At 36.4% G+C, this 15,578-nt stretch overlaps 1 long non-coding RNA gene across 1 annotated transcript in view; it reads left to right on the forward strand.

The window, feature by feature from the left end:
- The first annotated feature begins 2,240 nt into the window (after nt 1-2,240).
- Nucleotides 2,241-15,578, forward strand: part of LOC114901894 — a 115,120-nt gene continuing 101,782 nt past the window's right edge. The window contains exon 1 of the long non-coding RNA XR_003795315.1: nt 2,241-2,380. This is a non-coding gene — a long non-coding RNA (uncharacterized LOC114901894). The remainder of the gene's footprint in view (nt 2,381-15,578) is intronic.

Consider the following 15,578-nt stretch of genomic DNA (forward strand, 5'->3'; position numbering starts at 1 on the left):
TTTTACAATTTAAAATATGTTGGGTAACATAGTCTTGCAATTTTGGTAGCCAAATTGTTTTAGAAAAGCAACAAAAATGAACTATGAGATGGTCATATCTATATGCAAGTCATTGATCTAGAGAGTTCCAGATTTTCTTGAGTGGAAGATTTTAAATAAAATAGCATTCAGTATCTCTACTATACTGTCTGGTTTAAATTATTACATGGGATGGCCTATGTGACTATGTTGTCAAATCTCCTTTGAAAATATTGTAAAAATAAAAAATGCATGTGTGTGTGTAGTTTCTGTATAATTTTTAAATTCAATTCAATCTTGGTAGGAAAGTGTAATTCCAGCAAAAGCTACAAGCCTCAGTTAATGGTTAATGCAGCATCTTGCAAGAATAGGAGTCTGTGTTCATAGCTACTTTAAAGAGATAAGGTGTGTTTAAGGCACTGCATCTTATCATCTAAGGTTAGACTGTTCTAGAAAATATGTTCTGTGTTTCACACTTCTCTGTTTGAACTATTTCTTCCACTAGAGTGCCTTACTCCTCAATCATGCAAGCCAAAATATCTTCACGCTCATCCTTTCAAGGCCTTTTTCCGATTCCTTTCCAGAACAATACAACCCCCATATATCCTTGTGTTGTTCTGAACTATAAAATAATTATTTTATTTACCATTATTTCAGCAATTGTAAATTAAAATCAATGCATGATAAATCAACAAATATTCATAAAAAACAAAACATATGTAAGACTTTACCCTCCATAATTGTAATTGTTCACAATATTTTTGTTACATCACTCTTATTGACTTCTATTGTTACTACTTTTCATTGTTATTGTATTGGCTACTCTCATAAAACTTGTAGTTTCCTCCCCAGCATACATTTGAGCCTTCTGCCTTTGTATGGTATCCATGGGATACAGGTGATATTAACTCCACCTCCAGCCTCAGTGATTAACTCTGATTGATTTTTGTGTCATTATAATCTTATTGATTGGTTCAAGGATGGGAAGTAACTGAAGCTTAAGCAGATCAGTACACAATATATTCATAGCTGTAGTGATTGTTTGGGTTTGGTCAGATCATGTCCAAATAGGACTTTGATGGTTGAATATGTAGAAGCCCTCTTTTTTGTGACGTGCGGATATGAATCTGGAACCACTGCAGCCATTTTACCACCACGAGAAAAGCCAGCATGAGAATTAAGCCAACCTAGGTCCCTGATCAAAATTGAAATCTGCTTATACTCTCTATTGGTATTAATCAATAAATTATCTTAATTTTTAAGCTATATGAGTTTTCTGATTCTTGCAAATGAAAACAGCCTAATTGATACAACTACCAAATGGACAGTAGGTAGAACAGGGTCTGTGTCTCATAGTTCTTTATGTCTCCAGCACCTAGGAAATGTCTACTTACCAGAGTTTTACAGTAAATATTCAGTAAAAGTGAGAATATTGGTGAGTTCCAGGCCTCCAGTTTCTAAGTTTATCATAGCTGACATCATTTGGGAAGTTGTCAATTTCCAGCAGCCAATTTCACAAATTTTTCAACTGAAAAGTTTGCCATCTTGCCTGGGACATGTGTGATACAACCTGAGATATGAGAGACTCTATCTCTAAACATATTCTGGGAATGTTCATTTCATGTTTTTCATCGTAGGATTGACAAAAAGAAAAAAATTTGTTGTGATTCAACCTTAATGTATAACTTTCTTATTATGAAACTATGAAGATAAATTTAGTAAAAAATTATGAGAAGTGTGGCCTTTAAGAAGGAACTAATCTTGCCACTTCTAATGAACATTTCTGGTTCACCAGATAGATTTTGACATGCTCTCCTTCTTGAAATCCTTTTAAGGTATTTTAGGTACTTCAGTTTGGGAATGGCAGGCTAGAACTAGCTTATCTTTTTGAGAAAATAATTTAAAAAGAGTAAAACCATATCCAATGACATATTTTTAAGACTAATATTTAGAAACAGTAACATTTTCAATGTTTCAAAAAACATTCTGTTAGAGACATAACGTTTTCATTGTAAATGTAATATATCTATGTTAAAGAATAGAAAATAAAGAGAAAAGGAACCACAGTGAAACTAGCATTATTTGTGTATTTTCTGTTTTTCTTCCTACTGAATATGCTTTTATTGCTTTCTTTTTTTTTTTTTTCAGTACGCGGGCCTCTCACTGTTGTGGCCTCTCCCGTTGCGGAGCACAGGCTCCGGGCGCGCAGGCTCAGCGGCCATGGCTCACGGTCCCAGCCGCTCCGCGGCATGTGGGATCTTCCCGGACCGGGGCACGAACCCGTGTCCCCTGAATCGGCAGGCGGACTCCCAACCACTGCGCCACCAGGGAAGCCCCTTTTATTGCTTTCTTGTAATCAGAGGTAAGTTACAAAATTTAGGTTATATTTTTTGATGTAATCATTCATGTAAATGAACTGTGGTACCAGCAAATTCTTTAGGTCGTCAGACTGCAGATTTTAAGTATGATAGCCTTAGAGGTGAAATCTGAGAAGGACATTTGTTTAGACGTATGAAGATCTTGTTTGCCTTGAGCAACTTTATGGAGCTATGGAGGCTGAAAAAAAAATGGATGACTGGAAAATAAAACACAGAGCACCTCCTTATACAGGTTGCAACAAAGGAAGAAAGCAGAGAAGGCTTTAAATCCTAATAGTCCATTTTTAACTAAAACACGATTTTTATTCCCTTTTCCAAATTTAAATTAAAATAAGCATGCAAAATTATTTTTATTAACTGTATTTTGGTATGAAAATAATTCTATATTTGAAAAACTACCTTCGGGTGGCTATTATATTCCTCCATTTCAGATTGTATAATTTTATAAGGCATAGTAATACTACTGACAGTTTTTTATCCCTAAGAATTCTAAATCTTTATTTAGAATAGGATTAAAATACTTTGTGCTGTATGTTCCTTGTGATGATCTGAACTTTGAAGAAGTACACACACACGCACACAAACAAACAAGTAGGAATAAAAATTTAGTAATGCTGGTATTGTTGATGAAGTAGTAACCTTAGGACTAAATTTGATTGTTCTTTGTACTGGATCACAATTAACTGTTGTTCTTCCCTGTTATTTCCAAGAGAAAAGTAGGACTGTGTATCTCTAGTTTTTTTTTTTTTTTTGGAATGTTAAATCAGCATCTCAAAAATTCCATGGTTAGTTTTTCAATCTTTTACTGACCCCTCTTGTCTTTTGCTGGTTAGTCAGTTATTTCATGAAGTGACTGATAGGTTCAGCCGATTAAAATAATATAAAAATAAAATCAGTGTAATGATTTGGTGTGTCAGCAGGAATGATAAATAAGTTGTGCTGTGCGTTTACTATTACTCTCCTCTCCTGAGTTCCTGAAAGACAAAGATTATCAGTTATGGAGCGTTTTTCAACTGGGCTTGAATATTGAGACATTTCAGTTGGCACTTGAGTCAAGACATATTTGCTGGCTTGATGTGAACCGCAAATTGCCTTTCCAACCCTGGTCAGCTGTCTTGCTTGGGAGAGAAAGTACAGCTGGGGTTAATATGAATGTATTGCCTCTACTAGAAAAAATCAATTCAGAGAGCATGTACGGATGATATATAATCAGAACTGCTGCTGCGTATATAAAGGACACAACATTATTAATGACCTAAACTGAGGGGGCTCTATTGGGGCCAGCATATATGCATGAGCCTAACTGAGAGGACTCTTAGCTAACCTCACTCCTAGCTCTGGCAAAACACTGGGTGAATGCCAGGGAGCAGGGATTTCCCCAGTTATCAAATGATTATATTGAGATTTGAGGCAAGTTATTGAAGTAGAAGAATAGAGAATCTTTATGGTGACTAAGGTCAGTGTCTGAATTCCTTTTTAACCAGAAAAAAATCAGCTTAATACTATACCAGATCCCCTTTTTAATTAGTAATATTTTACACTCTTGTGCTAACGGTACCTATGCCCTTATGCTAATGGTGACCATACTCAATAGACATTTAAAAAATTTTTTATTGGAGTGGAGTTGCTTTACAATGTTGTGTTAGTTTCTACTGTACAGCAAAGTGAATCAGCTGTACGTAGTCATACATCCCCTCTTTTTTGGATTTCCTTCCCATTTAGATCACTGGAGAGCACTGAGTAGAGTTCCCTGTGCCTTACAGTAGGTTCTCACTAGTTATCTATTTTATGCATAGTATCAATAGTGTATATATGTCAATCCCCATCTCCCAGTTCATCCCACCCTCCCTTCACCCTTGGTTTCCTTATGTTTGTTCTCTATGTCTGTGTCTCTATTTCTGTTTTGTAGATAAGATCATCTATACCATTTGTTTAGATTCCACATATATGCGTTAATACATGATATTTGTTTTTCTCTTTCTGACTTCACTCTGTATGACAGTCTTTAGGTCCGTCCACGTCTCTGCAAATCACCCAAATTCGTTCCTTTTTATGGCTGAGTAATATTCCATTATATGTGTGTACCATATCTCCTTTATCCATCCACCTGTTGATGGACATTTAGATTGCTTCCATGTCCTAGCTATTGTAAATTGTGTTGCAATGAACATTGGGGTGCATGTGTCTTTTCAAATTATGGTTTCTCTGGGTATATGCCCAGGAGTGGGATTGCTGGATCGTATGGTAGTTCTATTTTTAGTTTTTTAAGGAACCTCCATACTGTTCTCCACAGTGGCTGTATCAATTTACATTCCCACCAACAGTGCAAGAGGGTTCACTTTTCTCCACACCCTCTCCAGCATTTATTTGTAGATTTTTTGATGATGGCCATTCTGACCGGTGTGAGGTGATACCTCACTGTAGCTTTCATTTGCATTTCTCTAATGATTAGTGATGTTGAGCATCTTTTCATGTGTTTATTGGTCATCTGTATGTCTTCTTTGGAGAAATGTCTATTTAGGTCTCCCACCCATTTTTTGATTGAGTTGTTTGTCTTTTTGATATTGAGCTGCATGAGCTGTTTGTATATTTTGGAGATTAATCCTTTGTCCGTTGATTTGTTTGCAAATATTTTCTCCCATTCTGAGGGTTTTCTTTTCATCTTGTTTATGGTTTCCTTTGCTGTGCAAAAGCTTTTAAGTTTAATTAGGTCCCATTTGTTTATTTTTGGTTCCCAACAGACATTTTAAAATACTTTTCCTTTTAGAAATGAAATCTCAGGACCAAGAGCTATCTGTGACTTAGGTACTTTATGGCCTTTATTTAAGTCCTTACTGGTGAAATTTTACATGTTCTGACCAGATGATAGTAGACTCTGTGTACTTAATTGGGATACCTGAAAGAAAACAATGATAGTACTGTACTCATGTTCACTTCCTTTTGGCTTCATGCTTTCCTCTTCGTTAAAGCTTTAGCACATTCTCCTAGATCAACTAACCAGGACAATTGCATTATCTACAATCATTAGTTTCTCCCTGATTCATTGCTTTTAATTGACATCACCACATTTTGTTAAATTAAATTTGAAAAAGTGTTGTGATTAAAAATAACCAGTTAAGTGAACCAGCTAGAATGAACAGTGATTAGTAATAAAAAAGGTAATGATATGCATTGTGACAGTTATTGCAATGCTTTCTTATCAAATGATCCTTTTAATTTCTCTCCCCCCCCTTTAAAAACTAATTAGCATTCTTTCTGTATTTTTAGAATTGAGTGTTTATTTTAAAACTAGTTGAGTCAACCTGGTTGTGACATTCATTTTTATTGATCCTGACAATGAATTGAGACAAATGGATTAAGGAGCTGTATTTGTAAAAAAAAAATGTAGTCTTCCCCCAGCCCCCGTCACAGTTTCCATTCCCTCTGTGAATCTCCCTGATCCCTAAACATCACCTGGCAGTTTTGGCATTGGCCCATAACAAAATTTTCCACAATTGATCCATCTCATCTTCCAATGAAATATTAATAACAGAGCATAAAGCCAACTCAGTAGAATATGTCCTTCCATAAAATAAAGTTTTTTTTTTATCATTTTTCAATGTCATTATCAATGTCATGGATGTGGCTTACAGCTACACTGCAGAACTATTTGTGATATCAGAATATAGCATTCTTCTCAGGTAACCTACAAAAAGGCAACCTGTCTTTGTTATTCAATCTAATTTTCTGCTTTCAACCTTGAGTCCATCTAACAATTGGGCTGTTATTGTTAGGCACAGTTATTTTCAGAGTATTTTCACCCATTTCGTTTAATTTCTCTCACAGTATTTCTGTAAGTGTTAGCAACTTCGGGATTTTACAGTTATTCTTGGCATTTTAATTTGATGGCATTAGCTATGTCCCACAAGATCAAAACAACCTACTAGTAAATGAATAATACCTGAACTTTGAAAACTGGTTCTAAAGTCCAAAGACATGCGTTTCCCTCTGGATTCTTACAATTACTGGATATGTGACTTTGGATTGGGTTCGTTGGGCCTTAGTTTATTTAGGTTTAGTAGTATACATTTAAGAAGGTGATTTTGGGACTTCCTTGGTGGCACAGTGGTTAAGAATCCGCCTGCCAATGCAGGGGACACGGGTTAGAGCCCTGGTCCGGGAAGATCCCCCATGCCCCGGAGCAACTAAGCCCATGAGCCACAACTACTGAGCCTGCGCTCTAAGAGCCTGTGAGCCACAATACTGAGCCTGAGTGCCACAACTACTGAAGCCTACGCGCCTAGAGCCGAGCTCCACAACAAGAGAAGCCACGCACCACAATGAGAAGCCTGCGCACCACAACGAAAAGCAGCACCCGCTCGCCGCAACTATAGAAAGCCCGTGCACAGCAACGAAGACCCAACAACGAAGACCCAATGCAGCCATAAATAAATAAATAAATAAAAGGTGGTTTTGAGAATCAGTTAAAATAATGTGAAAATGCTTTGTAAAGAATTATGTTTAGCAGCTTTGTTGACTCTCCTGCATTTCACATGCATATGCTCATCTGAGGAAAATTGAGAGAATTCCCAATAATAGATTTATAATTTGTCAGAGTTGCAAACAGTTGTTCTAATGGTGATATACTGATAAAAGATTTTGGATTTTTTCCCCCTCTTTCTGAAAATTGGTTTCCATGTGAATTTCACATTTTTTCTAAATATCCTGATTATCTCTATGTTTACTTCTGGTAAAGATTAGGGACAAAAGAAGGGACCATTTTCTAGGGTAAATACTTACAACAGAGTACACATGGCTAAGCCTGTCCTAAGCTTCCACTCCCAAATTGTACTTTTTGACCAGGATAAAGTAGTTGAATTGAGGTGCTCTTCACTTAACTGGTACCTTAGGATTTGATCCCAGAAAGAACCCGAAAGATCAAGGAGTGCCTTCCAGAAACATAAGAGCATTCCCCTGTGGGGCAACAATAAACCTGCTACAAAAGAAAAAAATTTACAAAAGTTCAGTATATTTACGTACTTAAAATAGTGGGGGGTGGGGGGAGGCAACCAGAAAATGCAGTAGCCCTTCAAAATATTACTGATTTTCTATCTAGTCCTTGCAATTAGTTCTGGTCATGGTTCCCAACTTGACCATGCAATTTAGAGTTGTTACTCATTTTGAGAAACATGTTTGCTTCTCTTCCTAGAGTACCTTTTATCCCTCTTACCAATGGCAACGAATTATCTCATCTTTGATCACTTGTGTCAGCATTCTAACATTTTCCAACTCTGCCCTGAAAAATAGCCCCCGTACGTTCAGGATTTTAAAATCTCTTCTCTTTTTCATTGACTAAACTCAGAGCACTTCAGGATTGAATGCTGTCTGCTCTTGTGACTGTGATCCCTTTCATGCTAAGTATGTTCAAAGGGCTTTAACATACATATTTAAAACGTTGTTACTCTAGCTTTTAAGAGGGTATGCAATATTTTACTGTCACTGCAATGAATGCAAGCTTCTTTGAAGGACTACCAATATCAGTTACTTTTGTCAAGACATATTTATGCACTTACTCTGCTTATGAGAGTCTGTTATGCTCATTCTAAAAAAAAAAGGTCATCTACAAATGCTTTTATTTTTTCCCCAATGAATCAAGAAATTTTACCCCCATTTTAAAGGAAAACTCTGTTAATATTAGAGGTGGAGAGAGGAATAGGTCATTGGAGTGTGTCCCTTGTGAAAGCTGGACAGTGTCTTAGTTTGCTATTATTTCTTCTTTAAAATGGGTGAAAATGGTACATACAGATTGGACTTTTATTTATATGACTGATACAGATGATCCGAGCATTTATGAAATTAAGCTAGGTAAAACTATCTCTCATGATATCTCTAGTTATTTTGCCACAAATATAAACGCTATAATATTTTCCTAGAAATGTGATGGCAGAATTCATTCTTCTATTAAAAAGTACTGATGGGCTCTGTAGAATGTGACCTGAATAAACATAAAAATATATCCACGTTTTAAAATGCTGAATATGGTTGTGTAAATTTCCTATGGCTGCTGTAACAAATTACTATAAATTTAGTGGCTTAAAGGAACACATTTATTCTCTTACATTTCTGGAGGTCAGAGGTCTAAAATGGATTGGCAGGACTGTGTTTTTTCTGGAAGCTTTAAGGGAAAATCTGTGACCTTGCCTTTTACAACTTCTAGAGGCTGCCTGCATTCCTTGGCATGGACTGACCCACGTCACTCCGACCTCTGCTGCTATTGTCTCATCTCCTTCTCTGACTTATTCTTTTGTCTCCCTCTTGTAAGAACCTTATGATTTTATTGGGATAATGCAGAATAATCTCCGTACATCAAGGCCTTTAATTACATCTGCAAAGTTGCTTTTGCCATGTAAGGTAACGAATTCACAGGTTCTGGAGATTAGGATGTGGACATCTTTGGGGGTCATGTTTTGTTTACCACAATGGTAATTTAAACATATGTGTTTATAAAAGATAAAAACACTAAATCTAAGAGGGAAAATTTTTTTGGTCCTTTTTGTGAGACCATTGTAGTAACCAGTTTAGACCGAGGCAATTTTACTTAAATCAATCTTGATCTAAAACTAGGGGAGAAGAGACATAATCATGGCTTATTCCAGGTGTTGTAAATCAGAAGGAGAACGACTTGTCACTTCTTTTAACAATGACTAGTAGCAAAGTGCATTTTTACCGGATATCTAATCTCCAGGTGGAAGGAAAATGTACGTGATTGGGGTTTTGTGAAAGATTGCTTTTTTCTGACTTAATGGAGACGCATGAACATGAACTATCCCCTTCACAGGGCAGGATTGTGTTCACCTCACTGACCACTAAGGAAGCATTTGCCTCCGGTAATTATATGAATAAAAACACACATTCAGTCCTCTGAAAATATCTCCAATAGCGTTTTTAAGATGATTCAACTATATCTTATAGTTGGTATTTTTAAAAACCTGAGTATTACTCTGCCACTATGGCAACTCATTGTGGCACCTCTAATAATGACATCCTGAAGAACATGATTAATGAGTTTTATTTTTTTCCTTTGTCTGGAAGGAACATAGTCCAAAGTTTTAGATCTGTTTCATAAAAGCATGTAGAGTGATTACTGTCACTGTTCAGTTTTGAAATGATATTGGTAAGGAATGAACTAAAGTAATTCAGTGATATTTGGAACCCTAAATCTGAGCATTTGATCATATCCCTATCATCATTCTAAAAGATGAAATATAGATGTACCAGTTAGATTTTCATTATAATTTTTGATCAGAGGAGGGACAAAAGATAGAATTTTAGATATTTGAACTATTATTTTGAGAGAGATTTTTGTAGAAACTTAGGACAATATAAGCACAGTGAAAAAAAACATGAGATTGATGTGTATAGGGTGTGAGGTTCATCTTGCTGGAGGCAGTTGGGTCAAGGTGGTCAGAGGAGGTTAGCCTTCCCTTGATGATGCACAGTGACACCCCACCCTGAATCTCTTTTCCACTGGTGAATAATGTTCCTGACACATGAGATGCAGTTAATAAACACTTCTGAAAATAAAAGAAGGAAAGAATATAAAATTAGGGGATGGAATTACTGGAGCTTAGGTCACTCTCAATTTTATTTTTATACAAATATGAGTATATTAAGCTGAAGGATGAGAATGAGCATGTTTAATTTGACTAAAAATGATTAAACCTCTAAAATTATGTTATTAGGACAAATCATTTGTTTCTAATTTCTAAATCTCTATATGAAAGAGAGGTAAGATTAGAGGCTAGATGGAGAAGGATGGATTTAAAAATAAATTTAGTATGACTTATTTTTTATTTTTAAATAATATTACTAGATATTCTGATTGGACATAGTCACAATTGATGAACATAAATGAATTATATCTGCTTGTCATCCTGATATTGGGTATACAAGTGTTTGTATAATTCAAATCTGTAGTAGGTGAGACAGTAATGCTACAGATATTGGGTGTTATGGGGTCACTCAGATGACTATCAAGGGGCTCTGGTCCTTAAAATCCAAATGAAATGTACCTGAATCCCAAGGGGGCTGTTTACCTTTTTCCTAGATGTCTTTGGCTACAAACTCTTTTCCTAGCAAATTAGTCTGTTTCTGTATCTACTTTGAATTCTCACATATGCTGATATGCTCAGAAAGGTCTCTATCCCTTTCCTTAAATCACACGCATTCACAGTCTCATTAGGTCAATTTTCAAGTGTAGAGAGTGAGCCTTGATGTTTTTGAGCTATGGAAAGGATTTTAAATCACAGGGCAGAGAACTTGTAATTGAATATTAGACGTGCCTGTTCTTAAAAAAGTGTTTTAGTTATTTTTGCCAACTTTAGTCTCTAGCCTCATTAATTCTTGTCAGATCAATTCAGAACCCTTTAGCCCAGTCTTCCAGCTCAGTTTTGGACTTCTCTTCTCAATGGCCCTTTGGCCCTGAATCTCACATTTTCTTTTTCTTTTTTTTGCGGTACGCGGGCCTCTCAGTGTTGTGGCCTCTCCCGTTGCAGAGCACAGGCTCCGGACGCGCAGGCTCAGCGGCCATGGCTCACGGGCCCAGCTGCTCCGCGGCATGTGAGATCTTCCCGGACCGGGGCACGAACCCGTGTCCCCTGCATCGGCAGGCGGACTCTCAACCACTGCGCTACCAGGGAAGCCCTCACCTTTTCTCTTTTTCCCACTCATCTCTCCAAAGAAAAAGGAGCTTGTTTTCCCATTGATATGAATTATGTTTTCCCCCACAAAAAGAATCACTACAGGCAGTTTATGGATTGAAATAACATTTTTGTCTGTATCTTGTCTACTATTTAAAATATTAGTTGAAAAAAAATAATAAAATAAAATATTAGTTGAAGGTATGGTACTGCTGTCAATGTTAGATTATAACCAGTAGAGATAAGAAAAAAGCCTGGGAGATTCAAATGGCTTAGAGCTTGTGACACATGACAGCTCTTTCCGTGTTCCTTAAATAGTGTAAAGATTAAATAAAAATGATTTTGTTCATAATGCTTGGGAAATTGAATAATAGAATATATGTGCAAGACTAATAGAGAATCAAGTTAGAGTTGTTTGGCTGGGAGCTCTCAGGAGCCTTGGTTGCTCGTATTCCTCCAAATATATGAACAGGATGATCACCTTGTACAGAGAGCTCAGCTCCCTCCTAGCTAGTAAAGGAAACACCACAAAAACTCAGCTTCACGCTCACAGAAACATTGCTTTGGGTTCCATTGTTACCAAGGCAGCAATGAGCTGGGACCTTTCTTTAGGTACGTGAAAACATCTGCCATTGAAAGTTGGTATTTGAGAATTTCACAAGCTTTTCCCCAGAAAGGGGTTAACATGGTATAGATACACAATGAATCAAGTATTAGATTCTCTGTTCAGATACTTCCAAGGAGAGGTAAAGTAAATTACTTCTTCAGTATATTTACATGTTAAGTGATAGTCCTTAGATCTTGAAGGAGTTCATGCAACCTTCATAGGAACGTGAATTCAAATCCAAATAGCTGCTTATTGAAATGAGAAGTTTTTTTCAAGTGATTGTCCATTTGTGGCCTAGAAAAGGTTTTGCCTACACAGTTTCAGATTATGCAGTAATTTGACTCAATTCAACAGCCTATTTGAAATTAGGTAGAAAAGATTGATTATTTGAATAGTTTTCAATGCATTGTTTTGGTGACACTTGAGATTAACCTGAGGCAGAAATTTAACCCATAGTCAAAGCCAGTGAAGATAGAATAGCACAGTAGACACAATGCCAGACTTGGGAGCCAGACAGCCTGGGTTTGAACCCTTCTTCTGTCATTCATTAGCTGTTTGAGTTTGGGAAAATTAACCTCTTTTTCTGACTTTTTCATCTGTAAAATGGAGATGTTACCAAACCAAACTTGGGTCTGCTTGCCTGTGCACAGTAAAGCCAATCAACTGACACCAGGTGGTGGTGAAGGAAAGTACAGTTTATTGCAAGGCCAAGCAAGGAGTATGGGCAGCTAATGGTCAAAAGTCCCAAACTCCCCAATAGTTTTCAGGGGCAGGTTTTTAAGACAGTGTGAGGGAGAGGCTTGTGGGTTGCATGATCAGCTCATGGACATTATTCTGATTGGTTGGTTGTGATGTGGTTAAGAGTCAACATCATCAACTGTTTGGTTGCAAACAGTCTGGGGTCTATGTGCTTGTGGTCAACATACAGTTAACTTTTTCCACCTAGTAGGTGTTTCAGTATCTGAAAAATAGCTCAAAGATATGGCTCTGAATATTATCTATAACCCTTGAGGAGGAACTAAAGGTCCTTGACTTTGTTTAATGGCTATATGATTATTATTTTGTCTCGTTTGTTTTCCTTTCCTTTTGCATTTTCTCACTTCTCTTATTAAATTTGTTCTTTAGAACTTGGGGAAGGCCCAGGAGGATAAAGTTTTTCTACAAACAGGAGGCAGGTGAAGGACCAGGTGGGGGAGGTCTGTCCTGGGAAGGCCCCATGGGGTCCTGCTCAGTTACAATCCCCCCTTTTCTTTGGTACTTCTCAACTTTGAGGGGGAACAGATACAGGGCAAGAAAGGGAGTAAGTTTTTAGACAGAGCAGTTAATCATAAACTTGTCAGAGGAACTTGGGTTTAGGGGCAATCAGTTTCACAGATAATAACAGATTCCTCTTCAGATAGTTGTTGTGAGGAATAAATGAGTTACTAAGTAAAGTGACTGGCAGTAGAAGCTTTAAAAACATTTTTTTAATTTATATAGTATTTTATCTATGAAACAGACATGCAAAAACATGTATGGAGAACATGCTAATCTTAAGCTATTTAGATTTCAAAATGCTCATTTCTTTTAAATATAAGAAAGTGAGTGTTAATATGGAATTTTAATTAGACTGTCAGTTGAGTGAATTTTTACCTTTTGGTTATATTTCTAGTTGGAGTAGCATATAAAGTACCTATTAATTTTAACAAGCATTATAGTATAATAAACACTGAATATAGAAAATCTGTCTCTTAATTATCCAGGGCTAAATAAATTCACATAGCAGTGAGTAGAGTTCAGCCTTAGGTTGTTTTCCTGAGACTTACACTGTGTAATAAAGTGTTGCTCATAGTCTGTATTTTTGTTGGGAAAAATATTAATTTAAGAAACAGGAGAATGAAAGCTTTTAATGGCAATAAATAGTGAGAAAATTGGTTTTGCAGTCTTCATGGAAGTGAAGCTGTTTTTTCTCTTTTAAATTCTTTTTACATTAACACAACAATTCATCTGTATTTAAGGGATAGTTGGTTAAATCTTAAAATAGCCTTGAACTGTTGAGATAAAACTGACTACAGAGTTTCCACGAAGGTTAATTTATCTTGTAAGATTAACCTTGTGACAACCACTATAAAATTTCAAATCTATTAATATTTTTGCTGTTTAAACTAAAATAAAACATAGTATGTCTTGAATAGCATTAAGTTAATAAAAATGCAAATGAAAGAGTTAAGTCAATTAAACATTGTAGGTATTCTTCATTACTGCTGAATCATTCAAAAGAAAAACAGAGGCTGATCCTACAAACTTAGTTATATATATATATATATATATATATATATATATATATATATATATATATATATTTATTTATTTATTTTTTTACATCATTATTGCAGTATAATTGCTTTACAATGGTGTGTTAGTTTCTGCTTTATAACAAAGTGAATCAGTTATACATATACATATATTCCCATATCTCTTCCCTCTTGCGTCTCCCTCCCAAACTCCCTATCCCACACCTCTAGGTGGTCACAAAGCACCGAGCTGATCTCCATGTGCTATGCGGCTGCTTCCCACTAGCTATCTATCTTACATTTGGTAGTGTATATATGTCCATGCCACTCTCTCACTTTGTCACAGCTTACCCTTCCCCTTCCCCATATCCTCAAGTCCATTCTCTAGTAGGTCTGTGTCTTTATTCCTGTCTTACCCCTAGGTTCTTCATGACATTTATTTTTCTTAAATTTCATATATATGTGTTAGCATACGGTATTTGTCTTTCTCTTTCTGACTTACTTCACTCTATGTGACAGACACTAGGTCCATCCACCTCATTACAAATAGCTCAATTTCGTTTCTTTTTATGGCTGAGTAATATTCCGTTGTATATATGTGCCACATCTTCTTTATCCATTCATCCGATGATGGGCACTTAGGTTGTTTCCATCTCCGGGCTATTGTAAATAGAGCTGCAATGAACATTTTGGTACATGACACTTTATGAATTATGGTTTTCTCAGGGTATATGCCCAGTAGTGGGATTGCTGGGTCATATGGTAGTTCTATTTGTAGTTTTTTAAGGAACCTCCATACTGTTCTCCATAGTGGCTGTACCAATTCACATTCCCACCAGCAGTGCAAGAGAGTTCCCTTTTCTCCACACCCTCTCCAGTATTTGTTGTTTCTAGATTTTTTGATGATGGCCATTCTGACTGGTGTGAGATGATATCTCGTTGAAGTTTTGATTTGAATTTCTCTAATGATTAATCATGTTGAGCATTCTTTCATGTGTCTGTTGGCAGTCTGTATATCTTCTTTGGAGAAATGTCTATTTAGGTCTTCTGCCCATTTGTGGATTGGGTTGTTTGTTTTTTTCTTATTGAGCTGCATGAGCTGCTTGTAAATTCTGGAGATTAATCCTTTGTCAGTTGCTTCATTTGCAAATATTTTCTCCCATTCTGAGAGTTGTCTTTTGGTCTTGTTTATGGTTTCCTTTGCTGGACAAAAGCTTTGAAGTTTCATTAGGTCCCATTTGTTTATTTTTGTTTTTATTTCCATTTCTCTGGGAGGTGGGTCAAAAAGGATCTTGCTGTGATTTATGTCATAGAGTATTCTGCTTATGTTTTCCTCTAAGAGTTTGATAGTTTCTGGCCTTACATTTAGGCCTTTAATCCATTTTGAGCTTATTTTTGTGTATGGTGTTAGGGAGTGATCTAATCTCATACTTTTATATGTACCTGTCCAGTTTTCCCAGCATCACTTACTGAAGAGGCTGTTCTTTCTCCCCTGTACATTCCTGCCTCCTTTATCAAAGATAAGGTGACCATACGTGCATGGGTTTATCTCTGGGCTTTCTATCCTGTTCCATTGATCTATCTTTCTGTTTTTGTGCCAGTACCATACTGTCTTGATAACTGT

Source organism: Monodon monoceros, unplaced genomic scaffold, assembly GCF_005190385.1.
Source record: "Monodon monoceros isolate NGI ecotype Baffin Bay Population unplaced genomic scaffold, NGI_Narwhal_1 Super_Scaffold_2, whole genome shotgun sequence".
NCBI lineage: Eukaryota > Metazoa > Chordata > Mammalia > Artiodactyla > Monodontidae > Monodon > Monodon monoceros.